At 43.9% G+C, this 15,978-nt stretch overlaps 1 protein-coding gene across 4 annotated transcripts in view; it reads right to left on the reverse strand.

Annotated features, from left to right (window-relative positions):
- Nucleotides 1-11,221, reverse strand: part of l1cama (L1 cell adhesion molecule, paralog a) — a 325,567-nt gene extending 314,346 nt beyond the window's left edge. For all 4 annotated transcript variants that reach the window (XM_072246918.1, XM_072246920.1, XM_072246919.1 and 1 more), the window contains exon 1: nucleotides 11,129-11,221. The gene's annotated coding sequence lies outside the window, so the exon portion shown is untranslated. The remainder of the gene's footprint in view (nucleotides 1-11,128) is intronic.
- Nucleotides 11,222-15,978: the final 4,757 nt, after the last annotated feature.

The raw sequence follows: 15,978 nt of genomic DNA on the forward strand, positions 1-15,978 counted from the left end.
TCTTCCTTTCTGCCATGATTTCTGAATGTACAGTGAACCCATGAAAGTTACTTCACTATTATTTTTGCACTACCTGTTTAACAAAACTATTTTATTTATTATGTAAGGTTATTGAACATTGAACAGTACAGCACAGGAACAGGCCATTCAACCCAATGTTGTGCCGAAACTACTAAAAAGTAAATCAAAAAGCCCAAAAACGAATCCCTCCTACCGACACAATGTCCATATCCCTCCATCTTCCTCACATTCATGTGCCTATCAACCGTCTCTTAAAAGCCTCTATTGTATTTGCCTCTACCAACACCCAGGCAGCGCATTCCAGGCATCCACCATTCTGAGTACGAAACCCACCCTTCACATCGCCTTTGAACCTACACTATATAACTAGGGTAATCCAGTTTTTAAAAAAATATTATGTATTGCATTGTACTGTTGGCACAAAAAAAACAAATTTCACGACATATGCCAGCAATATTAAACTGATTCCAGCTTTTTGTGTGCATTGCTCTGGATTTCTGGCATCTGCAGAATCTCTTGTGTTCATGATTTGTAGCATTTACTGTGTAGTATTCCTGCTTCTGTACAAAAGGGTCACATTAAACAATCTTCCCCCTCCCCAAACCAAAAATTAGGAAGAGGAACGCAGTAAGATATTCAATCCCTTAGCGGCATCCAGCTTGGGCAGACATACCTGTACAGTAAAAGATCACTGCTTCTCCTATCGACCTAATTCAGCCCCGTCACCAGTCCTACCCTACGAGCCTGCTGCAGTCTCTGTTTCGCCATGCACACCTGATAAGTACGCAACAATATCCTTGGGGAGAGGCTGTCAGCTGGCTGAGAGGAAAGCACGGACAGCATCTGGCCATGGATTTGCAACGCAGCGAATGCAGCAAGTAGTCGGAACCAGGCGAGTCATATATCAAGAACTGCTCTCCGCCCCGCTGCATTAAGTTAATCAATAAAATGGATGCAGTCAGTCCTCTAATAACAGCGACTGCTGCCAGTGTCTGAGCAGAAGGCATCAGTGCACACATTAGGAGATGCCTGCAGTTAACACACGGCCAATTGTTTGCTGCCGAGAATAAAGGCCAATTAATTTCAAGAGGAAAATAAAAATCAAACAATTTATCAGAATCACAAAACAAGAAAGGGAAAAAAAATTCCATGATTGCTCTGAATCTACAAGAGACAAAAGATTTTTGAATCTAATTTTTATAAGCAAGGGGGCAAAACAATTACAAGTAAGGGGAACTTGTCAATTGCCCTGCACCAACAACCCCTCCCCCAACCCCCACATCTGCTGGGGTACAGAATGAGACTTATTTGTCACATATATATCGAAACATACATTGAAATGCGTTGTTTGAGTTAACAGCCAGCACACCCAAGGATGTGCTGGAGGCAGCCCACAAGTTTCGCCACACAGTCTGGCACCAACATAACATGCCACATTGCTTGGCCGAACAACACAGGACACAACAAAACAGAACACACCAAGCAGCAAAGCAACAACAGAAAAACAAACCCCTTTCCTCCAAAGCCACACCAGCATGTGAGCAGTCCTTTAACCCCAGGACAGGACGTATTTGGCCTCCAGCCTCAGGGACCCAGTTCATTTTTATTGCTGAAGCTTCGACCACAGGCAGAGGGATATGAGGCTCTGAGGATGTTGAAGCCATGGACCTAATCCTACCCTGTTCGAAGTTCCTCACCTGTTCATACTCAGGGTTACAGCATAGAGGCCACTGGGCCCCAAGTCTATGCTGACCCTTTGTTGAAAGCAACCAAAGTATTCCAATTCCCTACCCACATCCTCTATCTCCCTCCCCTTGGTATTCATTTAATTTCACTTGATAGGAATTAGATGCTCAGTGGCTGAGTGTTATCAAGGCCACTGAGATCAATAAGATTTTTAGACTCAAAGGAGATAGAAGGATACAGGGACTTATAAATGTGCTCAGCAGTGTGGAGGGCTCTATGAATTCTGACACAGCCCAGTCGATCACAGGCAAAGTCCTCCACACAAGGAGGACTGCCACAGGAAGACAGCATCCATCATCAAGGACCCATGCCATCGCTGCTACCATCGGACAGGAGGCACAGGAGCCTTAGGTCCTACACCAGTAGGTTCAGGAACAGCTATTACCCATCCTATATTATATGTACAAATTTTCACATTCCACTGTATTTTACTTTCCTGTAAATGCCTAGAAGAAAATGAATCTGTAGGTAGAATATGGTAACATACACGTAGTTTAAGAATAAATTTACTTTGATGCCATCCATAGGAGGAGGAAATTCCTGGGACCAAGTCACTCACTTGTATTCTCAGCATATACATTGTCTGAGATGTGGTTCTCCATGGTGGTGTCATCTACAAACTTGGCAGTTAGAGCGGAATCTGATCCTGCACTCAATCACTTGTATCTTGAGCCCCCTGCTCTACCCCCTACACATTCACAATTGCACGATCTGATTCCACTCTAACTCCACCCAAATTTGTAGATGGCACCACTGTGTAAAGCCACTTTTCGGACAGCAAAGAGGTGGAGTATAGGAAGGAGACAGAGAACCTAGTGATATGGTGTCATGGCAATAACCTCGTAAGCTAGACTTGGTTCTGTTCCTGTGTGTGTTCATTCCCCAACTATTCTGTTGCCACCATGAACAAAGTTCAAAGAAAATTTATTATCAAATTAGGTATATGACACCATACACTATCTCAAGATTCCTCTTCTTCCTGGCATTCACAAGAAAACAAAGAAATACAATAGAATCAATGAAAACCTAGACACAAAGTCTGACAAACAACCAATAAGCAAAAGAATACAAACTGTGCAAATTTTTCAAAAGCAAATAAATAATACTGAGAACATGAGTTGTAAAGTCCTTGAAGTTAAGTCCATCAGTTATGGAATCAGTTCAGAGTTGTGGTCAGTGAGGTTTTCCACGATCAAACAGGAGCAACAAATTCCGCAGATTCACCACTTTCTGCTAAAGGAAGTCCTTCTCATCTCTGTTCTAAATGGACATCCCCCTATTGAAGCTGTGCCCTCTGGTCTTAGAATCCCCCGATATAGGAAACATCCTCTCCACATCTCGTCTATCAAGGCCTTTCAACATTTGATGGTTGTAGGGTAATAACTGTTCTCGAACCTGGTGGCGTGGGATCTAAGGCTCCTGTACCTCCAGCAGTACGAAGAAAGCACTACCTAGATGGCTGGGGTCCTTGATGAAGGATGCTGCTTTCTTGTGGCAGCACAAATTGTAGATGTGCTTGATGATGATGAGGGCTTTGCCTATGAAGGACTGAGCTGTATCCACCACTTTTTGTAGATTTATCTGTTTTTGGGGATTGGCATTTCCAAACCAGGTCGTGATGCAACCAAGCAGGATATTCTCCCCTGTGAACTTACCACAGAGTTGCTCCGAAGTTTGAACTTTGAACCATGGCCACCCCTAAAACACTCAAAGACTGGTGCTCCCAGGATCAGGTCGAGGTATGACCGCTTGCTGCCCCACCTTACTGAATAGATGGGTCACAGTCCATGACCCACCAGTATAGTCTTTACTGCATTAATTTACAAACAGGGCTCATTTCAAGATTGCTTTGAATTAAACAGCATTGCACAGTCCATTAATCTGATTACAGTGCAGCAGCAGAGATGCATCAATCTCAATGTAAATAGTTTCCAGTTAATTGGTGCCTTGCTACAAAAAACACAGACATCACAACAGAAGCAGACCATTTGACCCCTCGATGGAGTGTTTCTTTATTAGACAGAAGGTGGCCCACCTGTTACCAACAAAGTACAGGTCATGCACTTTAAGAATTCAGGGCATTTTCTTAACAGGCAGCAATTACAAAATCCGAGGTGCAAAGGGACTTGGGACTTCTGGTGCCTAAAGGTTAACTTGCAGGTTGAGTCCGTAGTATGGAAGGCAAATGCAATGTTAGCATTAATTTCAAGAGGACTAGAATATAAGAGCAAGGGTGTAATACTGAGGTTTTATAAGGCATTGGTCAGACCACACTTGGAGCACTGTAAGTAGTTTTGGGCTGCTTATCTAAGAAAAGTTGTGTTTGGTATTGGTAAGGGTTCAGAGGAGGTTCATGAAAATGATCCCAGGAATGAAAGGGTTAATGTATGAGGAGTGTTTGATGGCGCTGGACTGTACTCACTGGGTCTAAGGAGAATGATGGGGAATCTCATTGAAACCTACTGAATATCAAAAGGCCTAAATATTTCCAATAGTGAGGGAGTCTAGGATGAGAAGGTATAGTCTTAGATTACAAGGACATCCCTTTAACAGAGATGAAAAGAAATTTCTTTAGCCAGAGGGTAGTGAATCTGTGGAATTCATTGTCACAGGCCGCTGTGGAGGCCAAGTCATTGGGCGTATTTAATGTGGAGGTTCACGGGCTCTTGAACAAAGGCTACACAGAAAAGGTAAGAGAATCAGCCACGATGGTGGAGCAGACTTGATGGGCCAAATGGCCTAATTCTGTTCCTATGTCTTTTGGTCTTATTTAGATCCATTTTCTCCGACCTGAACTTTCCTACAGTCATGGAAATCAAGCTAGGAGGAGCCCTGCCATAGGAGTTTGAAACTGGGTGGAAATTAGATGCAAGTCTCAAGGAATGGTGGAACAGGCTCCAGGAGTGGGAAGGCTAAATGGTCTCCTGTTTCTCCCAGAAAGAGTGAAGGAGATACAGCCTAGCATGTAGCAGCTCAGAGAACTCAGTGGACAGGGCCGATTCCTTAGGACACATTGTTATTGCAGCACAATCAATGCCTGAATGAACACTGTCAACAGCATTCAGTAAGATGGGCAGCAACAAGCCTACCCCAACTCAATCACTTTGCCTCACCACTCAAATGTTAAACCCATACGCCAAAAGGCACCATGCTGGTTAGCACATTACCCCATTGAAATCTATGGAATACTGAAAGATCTAGAAAGCGTGGAAATGCAGAGGATGGTTCCTGTAGTGGGGGAGTCTAGGGCTAGAGGGCACAGCCTCAGAATAGAAGGACGTCCCTTTAGAACTGAGATGAAGAGCCAGAGGGTAGTGAAAATAATTGGGAAAACATGTAGCTTGGGTGGTGGATCGTCGTGTTGAGCTGGTCTCCGATCTTGGCGATTTACTTGCATACGCTCCATCAACATACGAGAACTCATCATTGCACTGTTAATTGTGGTTTGTCCTCAGAATGCTTGGCCTTTCTATACTTAGCAATCAGCTGACTGGTCGTCATTTTGGAAACCCAATTGTGACGTGGGGAAGAAATCTCGTCGTTGATTGGTTGTATGGCAAACATGCATGTGGACTGGAACTTTGTAGAACTATGCAAGAGTAATCCATCTACAAGTCAACATAAACAAAAAAAACAAAGGATACCACCTTCTCCCCCCTATGGCAACTATTTTCTCTGGGATTTAACCCTTCAGAAAGTCTGCTAGGATTCCAGGGAGAGGTCAAGGCTTTGGTCAGGAGAAAGGAGGCAAGTGCCAAGGATAAGCAGTTAGGTTCAAACAAATCTCTAGGAGTACCAGATATTTCCTCAGAACTACCCAGATTTTTTTTAAGGTTCTTAGGGTTAGCTTTGGGAACAGAGGGGAGTTGGCGTTAGGTTAGAGTTTAGGGACAGGAATGAGAGAGGAGTTATGTTGAGGGCTGTAAATAAAGAGCTCCAATCCAGGTTGAAGCACACTCCGCGGTCCTCCCAGCACATCCTTGGGTGTGTTGGTTGTTAACGCAAATGACACATTTCACTGCATGTTTCGATTCAGCACAGTTTGGATAAATTAACCACACCCTTAATATTGAAGCAGACCTCAAAAAGATCAAGGAATTACAGTACCAAAGGAGGATCTTTGGCCCAATGTGGGATTTTTAAAAAATTAATCATTCAGAGTACAAGGCAAGTCCAAATCACCCATTTTCTCCATCACAGCACACCACAGACGTAGTACATTACACCAATGTTGCAATCACTTGCCCAGGGTACAGGGCGATAAAAATTTTCTGAGCAGAAGTCTTTTTCTCCCCCTCCCCCCCCACCGCAAGAAGAAATACGGTAAAACACGGTATAGGCCCTTCTGCCCACGATGTTGTGCTGACCTTTTAATCTACTCTAAGATCAATCTAACCCTTCCTTCCTGCACAGCCTTCCATTTTTCAATCATCCATGTGCATATCTGAGAATTCCTTAAATGTCTCTAATGTATCTGCCTCTACCACAACCACTGGCAGGGCATTCCACAGATCCACCACTCCGTATAAAAACCTAGTCTGACATCCCCCCCACCCCCATACCTTCCTCCAATCATCTTTGAACTACGAACCCTCGTCTTAGCCATTTTTATTGCAGACGTTCCCTTAGTCACATCATGGTGCCAAGAAATCTCTATAATCCTAAGTTTCTGACAGTCAGAAACACTGCCAGCTGAGATCACAGGTTATACTGGAAGATTAATTACTTAGTTTAAATTAGCTAGTATTGATCCGAAATGTGCAGGACCACAGAAGGTCAGACTAGGGAGTATATCGCTGTTCCTTCATTATTACTGAGTCCCAATCTCAAAACTCACCAAGTTGTGGGCATGTCCACAAGCCATAACTACAAGCCAATTGGCCCATCGAGTCTGCTTTGCCATTTCATCATGGCTGATCCATTTTCCATCTCCTGCCTTCCTCCCTGTATCCCTTCAGCCCCGACTAATCAAGAATCTATCAGCCTTTGCCTTAAATATATCCCATGACTTAGCCTCCAGAGCCACCCGTGGCAATGAATTACATAGATTCACCGCTCTCTGGCTAAAGAAATTCCCCCTCATCTCCTTCTAAAAGGACGTTCCTCTATTCTGAGGCTGTGGTCTTAAACTCACCCACCATAGGAAACACCCTCTCTACATCCTCTCTGTTAAGACCTTTCAACATTCATTAGGTTTCAATAAGGTCCCCCCCTTATTCTTCTGAATTCCACTGAGTAGAGATCCAGAGCCATCAAACATTCCTCATATGCCAAGCCTTCAATCTTCATACTTTATTGTCGCCAAACAATTGATACTAGAGCGTACAATCATCACAGCGATATTTGATTCTGCGCTTCAGGCTCCTGGAATAATTTGGTCATGCCAGTGCCAGTAGCGTGGCAACACTTGTGGGTTTCCCCCAGCACAATCCTCTCTGACTTGATTTGACAAAAACGATGCATTTCACTGTTTCCTTGCACGAGTGACAAATAAAGCTAATCTTTATTTTTTATGATCTTCTTTCTTTGGCAATGAACAGACGAACAAATTGTTCAATCCATTACTGATAACGATGACACATTTCACATGAAATATTCCCCTCCAACCAAAAATAATGTAGACTGTCACAACAGAAAGCATCTTTAATTGTTATGTAAAACATAAAAAAGAGAAAGATATTGAGTTCTACGGGTTTATTCTTATTTTTATAGAGACTGGGAAAATTTCCAACAATTAAAAAGGAGAATCACATAATTCTTCCTGATTGCATTATATGAGCCAAAATTCTAATCTCATACAGCATTAAAGGATGGTGACACCACCCGCTGATGAATTGAAGGAGCGTCAGCAGCTTTATCTACCTTTGATACAGCACCATTACCCAGGCAGCAAGAGATACTGAGAGAAGGCAGTTGATCTAATCACACCAGCAAACCCAAACAAGGAGAGATGGAATAAGCCACAACTGGGGTGAAGGAGGTGGGTGGGGTGGGAGTTGAGGTGCTGTGAGTACAAATGTCTTAAATACTTAAACCTGAGTCGGGTTTCTCATCATTGACATATGTCATGAAATTTGTTCTTCACATTTCTGCACCTGCTCTCTGATGGCAGCAATTAGAAGAGGGCATGTCCTGGAAGGTAAAACTGATGCCATCTTTTGAGGCATTGCCTTCTGAAGAATCCTAGATGATGGGGAGTTCAGTGTCCATGAGTCTACAATCCTCTGTAGCCTTTTCTGAATCTGTATAGCAGAGCCTCATACCAGACAGGAATGCAGTCAGAATGCTGTCAACAGAACCTCCGTAGAAATTTACCAGTCTTTGGTGACATACCAAATCTCCTCAAACTCTGAATGAAATATAGCCACTGGTGTGCCTTCTTTGTAACGTTGGGCTCAGGATAGATCTTCAGGGATGCTGACACGCAGAAACTTGAAACTGTTCAACCTTCCCATCTGGGTAGCTGCCAACCTGGTGGCATGAACATTGATTTCTCTAACTTCTGTTCATTTCTCCCCTCTTTCCCCTTCTTTCTTTTTCCAATCCCCATTCTGGCTCCCCTCTTACCACTTCTCCTCACCGGCCTATCACCTCCCTCCTGTGCCTTCCCTTTCTCTCATGGTCCACTCTCCTGTTCTATCAGATTCCTTCTTCCTCAGTATATCACTTCCCAGCTTCTCAGTTCATCCCCCAACCCAACCACCTCCCCCTTCACCTGGTCTCATCTACCTCTCCACCACCGCCTTCTTATTCAAGCATCTTCCCGCTTCCTTCTCTGTCCCGATGAGGGGTCTTGGCCCGAAACGTCAACTGTTTATTCCTCTCCACAGATGCTGCCAGACCTGCTGAGTTCCTCCAGGTGTGTACGTGTGTGCGTGTGCGTGAGGGAGCCACCCTGTCCACTGCCTACGCCCAGTGCTGAAGGGCATAACTGCGAAAGTCAGGAAGTCGGGAAACGGGTTTGGCTGAAGCACACCATCAATGGTAAACAGCTGAAAACAGGCTAATGACTGTGGCAAACCACAATATGACATGCAATATGAAATCAGAACAACATCGTGTGCCGAAGGGCCTGTGCTGTAATGTTTTATGACAGCTTCAGCAGATGAGGGTTTTAAAAAAAATACCCGAAAGCAATGCAATCTTCTGAGACAATCAGCAAAGTTAAATAATGACCTTTTTACGTTTAAATATGAGTCAATATTCATCTGTTTTGATATATTATTCAAAAATACTATTGAATCCAATGACAAAAATTACTTTACATTCACCCCAGGAGAAGCAATGTTGAATCAAACCTGAAATTCAATCCCATTCATCAGGCTCCTCTCATTATTAACACAATAGTCGCACACTTCTGCTTGCTTGAGTAAGCCAAGAGGAAAAAGGATCCTCTCGTATAAACACAGTGAAAACGCAGAGTGTGACAGAAAGATGAACGAGGGAACAAAACGCCTTTAAAAGGAAGCTCCCTGTTGCCATCCTAATAAATCAGGGTGTGGTGGGAAAGAGAATCCAACAGATACTTGTCACTATAACCACACCGCAATTTCCAGCAGCAGAAACCAAAGACTGGATCTGGACCCCCAAAATACCAAATCTGCAATCCTTTCCTGACCTTGTGCAAATTAATGTAAAAATCCACAAGGTGTTTGAAACAGGTTTCATCAATAAACACACTGACACCTGAACAAACAAGCCACAGAAACATTCCAGTAGGTCAATGGACAATTTAACAAAAAAAAAAGAAAACTGCTCATAACAATTCCAATTTTAAAATTCACATTTCAGATGATTTGAAAACGATCCTGGCTCCATGCATTCTGAAAACACCATAGTCACAATAGCTCACTGATGTCACTCCATCTACCATTCTTAAAGATTTGATTAAAAATTATAAAGAGCCCATAATCCCTTTTGCCCGAGGGAGGCATCTGAATTTAAACAGCGTTGTTTAAGAAGACAGCCCTGCTGCAGTTATTGAAAAATCAGGGCTGGGTACTGCAGTTGCCTCAGCAGCACCAGCATCAGGCTTGTTGCTCATCTTGAACCCACCCCAAAAATTTTTCTTCCAAACGGTGATTCTGCTGGGAGTGAGGGGTATTGAGTCAAAGCATTCCACACATCGTTCTCCTCATTTCTCTCCCCATTCCCCTCCACCATCCCCGGCACTGTAGCAACATTAAATCATTTAGAAATACCCACCTGGGGCTTTCTTTCAGAGTACCTGGAGCAGACTGAACTGCAAAACAGCGTCAGATTCAGTGTCCTGATGCATCAAGATTCCCACCCTGTCCAACCTCCAGCCCCTTATGGTAATTATTTCCAGACCTGATATCTCATTTCCTACTGAGAGCAGACGCAACACACGCACACTCCAGGTTTGGATCCACATGCGGAGGGGGAGGAGGGAGTGAGACAGATGTAGTGGTGGGGTGGAGCTGGGGTGAACAGTGTGCTTTAAAATAAAGTGTAATTCATTTTTACTCAGGTCTGAGAATTTGCTATTGAAATATATAGGATTATAGATATGAGGAGGGAAAATAAAGTACAAGGCTGAAAAAGAGTGCCTCAGGATGTATACAGGGTACACGCTTCTTCCTCAACATTCTCTCGCTCCCACACATACAATTATATACAATTCACAAAAGCAGATTTATAGATATGACCAAAAGATATATAAGTAGCTGCAGATTTATCAGTGCAGGACAATTTCATATAGCCATGGTTACAGGTTTATAGATACACTGAGACCCACAGATATCAACATATAGAGGGTACAGATTCATAAGAATATTAAAATGAGATAGAGCACAGTTTTATAAATATGATTAGTAGTTACAGATTTATAGATTTGAGACTTCTGAGACACAGAGGCTGTTGATAGAGAACTGCAAATGTAGACACAGAGACTACAGATTTCAAGATTAAAATGGATGATATGGGAATATGTACAACAAAATGTATAGAGGCAGCATATTGATAAGACTACATGCAATGCATATACAAATAGATGCATATTTATAAATTATAACTTTAGATAGTGTAGATATATGAATAGATAAGGTTATGTATTTATAAATTATAAGGCTAGATACTGTAGATATCTGGAGAATATATAATACAGAACTAACTGATACAGATATATGAAGAACAGACATAGAGGCGGTATATTTATGAATTATGCAACTAGATACTTTAGATACATGGAGAATACAAGATAATAGACATTTTAAAACAAGATCTCCTTTGGCACAATGAAACATATTCCAATTTCCCCCCCCTCCCAGTGAAACCTCCCTTCCAGCAGTACGAAGGTCCCGGGCCGCCCGAGAGGGGAGTAAGTAGGGCGGGGCCTTACCTGCGGCCAGGTGAGCGGTGCTGGTGCTGATGCTGATGCTGACGGTGATGCGGCTCTCCGGTCCTCTCCTGCCGGGTGCCGAACTCCCTCCCTCCCGCCGGCACCGCAACGCTGACAGGTTCTTCCCTCCTCCCCGCTCCGCCGCGCGCGCACCCGTCACCCCTCCCCGCCCCGCCCTTCCAGAACGCGCGACAGTCACGCGCACGCGCGCCACCACTCCAGAACGCGCACGGGTCACACCCACAACCACCCCCCCCACCACCACTTCCGAAACGGGCATACGCTCTTCTACCGTCAAGCGGTATTCCGCAACAGCGATTCTCCTTTTCCCTTAAGCATCATTTTGCGGCAACTTCTCCTGAGGTGATGGTTGTGAGGATGACTTTATTTTTAAGCGCATTTTTTTTTTCATTTCATGTTTTATTTTGTTTCTGTGAAACTCAGTTCAGGGGTGGGGAGGTAGTGCCAGACGGCACGGAGCAAGCGCGTAATCCTGCCTGCCGGTCTCCGTCGGCACTGCGCAAGCGCGTCGTCCTGCCTGTCGGTCTCCGTCGGCACTGCGCAGGCCCATCGGCGTTATCAGAATGCCGCTATGCTGTCGCCCGAGGACGGGTGCCGGGTCAGACGGCAGGGCGCAAGCGCATATCGTCCCGCTGTCCCGGTCGAGCTGAGCATGCGACATCTGCTGGCGGCTGGTGGGTTTCCCGCCAAATGAGGGGGCGTCGTCTGTACTGAGGAGCCAAGGCCTACTCGGGAAACCCATCGTTATATTCGTTTTCCAATCTTATTTAAAAGGTAAAACTGAATACATTAGTTTATTTAAGAGTTTTAAATATTTGTCACATTCAACGTTGATCAAGTACCCATTTCTGAAATTTTCTAGAGCTGAAAAAGGATTAGTGCTTTCCCAGAGAACATGACAAATAAACTCCCCTCAAGCTTCAAGTTGGGTACAGGTACGATTATAACCAATGTTTCGATGACAAACTCTGCCATCTTCTTCAGGGTTGATGCCTGGGTAAGTCTAGTCTGGTGGTCTATCCCAGCATGTCAAGACAGACCGGTGGATTGAGCGGACGAGACCAATGAAAGGTCTAACGGTCAAGAAGGCGGTCTCTGCAAGCGTCGTGGAACGTGTAGAGCAGGACAAGACACAGAAGACATCCTGGTCATCCACTGCGCCTAGTCCCATCTCCAGCCGTCTCAACTCTGTCTTGCCACTGGATGCAGCTGGGAATTGGGACGAGAGAGTGAGGCTGATGCTACACAACTCTCCCTCACTTAAATCCAAATCATGCGTTAATCTCGACACCATCATAATGGTGTTGAGGTCCTCATGGATGTTGACGATGGACAAATACACAAGTCTGGTGGTATTTATACCCCCATCATCCATCCCTTCGGATTGATTAGTTCCCATTCAATCAGATTCCACTCTCCCACCTTGTTCACAATCGAATTCCAGTTCTTACTAGGAGTGAGATCTTTGTCTTTATTAAAATTCTTTTCCTCTAGTTTTATTTCAATTACTTCCTTCACAAAGCCATTGGCGCAGCAAGTAGTTTTATGCCGTCGAGGTCAATCCTATGGGCATTGCGAACAGAAAACCCTGGCTGACGGAAAAACCAGGAAACTGAACAGCAAGGAGGAACCCATCACTACTGCCTGTCTTCCCTGTATTTCCACGGTTTCTGGAAGGATCGCCAGGATCCTGAAGAAATACAGGATTAATACCATCCAGAAACCTGTAAGGAAGCTCGAGTCACAGCATATGCAGGTCAAAGATGACCTGGGACTTGGGTCGACTGGCATTTACAGGATTCACTGTGGATGTGGAGCGGTATATATCAGCCAGACTCATAGGAGATGTATCTGTTTGGGTTACCAGGAAAAATTAGCAGAATGTTGCATTTGCGATGGCTATAGGATTGATTTCGACTGCACAAAGCTACTGTGCTGCGCCAATGGCTTTTGGGACCAACTGGTAATGGAAACCATTGAAATATAACTAGAGGAAAAGAATTTTAACAAAGACGGAGGTTTCGCTCTAAGTAAGAACTGGAATTCAATTGTAAGCAAGGCGGGAGAGCGGATGAGGACTAACCAATCAGGAGGGGTGAATGATGGTGGTATAAATACCACCAGACTAGATGTCCCTAGACATTATCCCTGAAGAAGATGGCAGAGTTTGTCATCAAAATGCCAGTTATAATCGATACCTGTACCTGGCTCAAAGCCCAAGAAGAGTTTATTCATTCTCCAGAGTTGATCAAAGTTTAAAGTAAATTTATTATCGAAGTACATACATGTTATCATGTACAACCCTGAGATACATTTTCTTGCAACCATACTCAATAAATCGAAGAAACACCACAGATTCAGTGAAAACTACACACAGAGCAAAACGGACGAATAACATGCAAAAGACAATAGACCATGCAAATATATTTCAATGTCAGGGTGAGTGAAGTTTTCCCCTTTTTTTTTCAAGAGCCTGATGGTTGAGGAGTAATAATTGTTCCTGAAACTGGTGGTGTGAACCCTGAGGTTCCTGTACTTGGTTCCTGTACTTTCTTCCTGATGGCGAGAAGAGAGCTTGGTCTGGGTAGTGGGGGCCCCTGATGATGGATATGACTTTCCTACAGATGTGCTCAGTGGTGGGAAGGTCTTTAATGGGCTGTATCCATCACTTCTTGTAGTCTTTTCCATTCAAGGGCATTTGTGTTTCTGTTACAGGCCATGATTCAGCCAGTCAATACTCTCCACTACACACCTATAGAAGTTTGTCAAAGTTTTAGATGACATGCTCAATCTTTGCAAGCTTCTGAGAAAGTAGAGGCTCTGCTAAGCTTTCTTTGTAATGGACTCAGGACAGGTCCTCCATAATGATGAGGCTGAGGAATTAAAATTTTCTGGCCCTCACCGCCACTGATCTCTCCCCACCCCAATGAGGGTTTGCTCATGGACTGCTGGTTTCCTCCCCCTCTAGTCACTGAGGAATGATAGATAGATAGATTAGATCAATAGATTCTATAGTTAGTAGTCAATAATCATCTCCTTGGTCTTGCAGACACTGACTAAGAGATTGTTGTTATGGCACCACTCAGCCAGATTTTCAATCTCCATCCTATATGCTGATTCATCATCACCATTGATTTGGCCAACAACAGTGGTGTCGTCAGCAAACCTAAATGTGGCATTGGAACTGACAATGAAAAATCATGAAGGCCTTGACAAGATCATGAAGATAGAAGGCTATTAATTTTCTCACCCTGCCCTTTGCCAGTACCTTCATCCCAGTCAGGGATACTGATTTTGGAATTTACAAGATTTGCCAGGCAATAGAGATGAGAAAATATTGGTGCTGAGTCACTGTGAGAGTGGTGATAAATAGGCTCAACATGGCTCCTGATCTAGGCAAATGTCTAGACCTGGAGTTCCCAATCGTTTTTCATGCCATGGAGCCTTATCATTAACCGAGGGGTCCATGGACCCTAGGTTCGGAACCCCTGGTCTAGACCATAATTTGGCTCCGTGTGCCATCATTCAAAGACTCTATCAGTGTTTAAATGTAGCCAAATTATGATCAGCATTGGCAGCCTCCAAGGATCAAACCAGAACACCAGCAGAGACATGATCAAATCAAGACATCTCAGCATCTGACACAGCACCAGTAGGGATGTTGATCTGGTGGACAGGGATCCTGACCCTTCTCTCCAGTTGAGGGATCCAGCTAGAACAAGATGGCTTTGGACCTGACCAGACCACCAGCAAAAGTGTCCATTCAGGACGAGAGAGCATGGTCATAGTTAAAAAATTGTACAGAGCAAACATAAGCCTTCACCCAACACGTGAATGTCACCTTTATTGCCAATCTGCATAAAAACTGTATTCATCCATGCTTCATGCCTCTTAAACAAAAAAAAAGTGCTTATGCTTGCCTCAAGCAAACTCTACATTTATATTTATTTATTTAGATACAGCGCGCAATAGGCCCTTGCAGCCTCTCGAGCCACACTGCCCAGCAATTCCTCAATTTAATCCTAGCCTAATCACGGGACAATTTACAATGTCCAATTAACCTACCAACTGGTACATCTTTGGACTGTGGGACAAACCAGAGCACCTGGAGGAAACCCACACAGTCACGCAGAGAACAAACTCAAAACAGGCAGCAGCAGCGAGAATTGAGCTGAGGTCTGTACTGTAAAGCATTGTGCTAACCACTATGCTACCATGCCACCCCATACCTCCCATTAGACCTGTAGTGCTCTTAAATGTAAATAAAACAGAAAATTTTGGTAAGAATCAGTAGGCATTTGGGAAAAGAGAAGTTAATGGTTCAGTTTGAAGACCTTCAATAGAATCTTCATTACTTTTCAGCTGTCATAGATGTCTAACTAACACAAAATAAAATGGATCAAACGTCAACTGAGCAACGTGCTTTACTGATTTTAATACTTGCGTACAATGCCCCTTCGGTTGATAGCTTCTGGATAGATCATATGCCATGAACCATGTATTTCACTTCTTTTATGTCTTTTACATCTGTTTTTCATCTTGAATGTGATTCTGGAACTGTTGGAGCCTGTGAGTTGCAGGCTGAAGATTGTTTGGGTGTTGCAGTGCTGTGTATTCTCTGAAAGGAATCCAGGAGACAAAGGCAGCATGTGCAAACCTCATGGCGAAAATACTGCAGGACGGGATGCAAGCTGATAGTCCACTCCATTCGTCGATTAAAGCTTCCATTGTTCACCGATTGATGCAGCGTGGGAGACTGAAACATCAAGGTGAATACAGAAGGTGAGTACCAGCTACCTGCCTTTTTATTGTCTGTGGAATTGCTTGCT

This window comes from Mobula birostris, chromosome 29 (genome assembly GCF_030028105.1).
Source record: "Mobula birostris isolate sMobBir1 chromosome 29, sMobBir1.hap1, whole genome shotgun sequence".
Lineage (NCBI taxonomy): Eukaryota > Metazoa > Chordata > Chondrichthyes > Myliobatiformes > Myliobatidae > Mobula > Mobula birostris.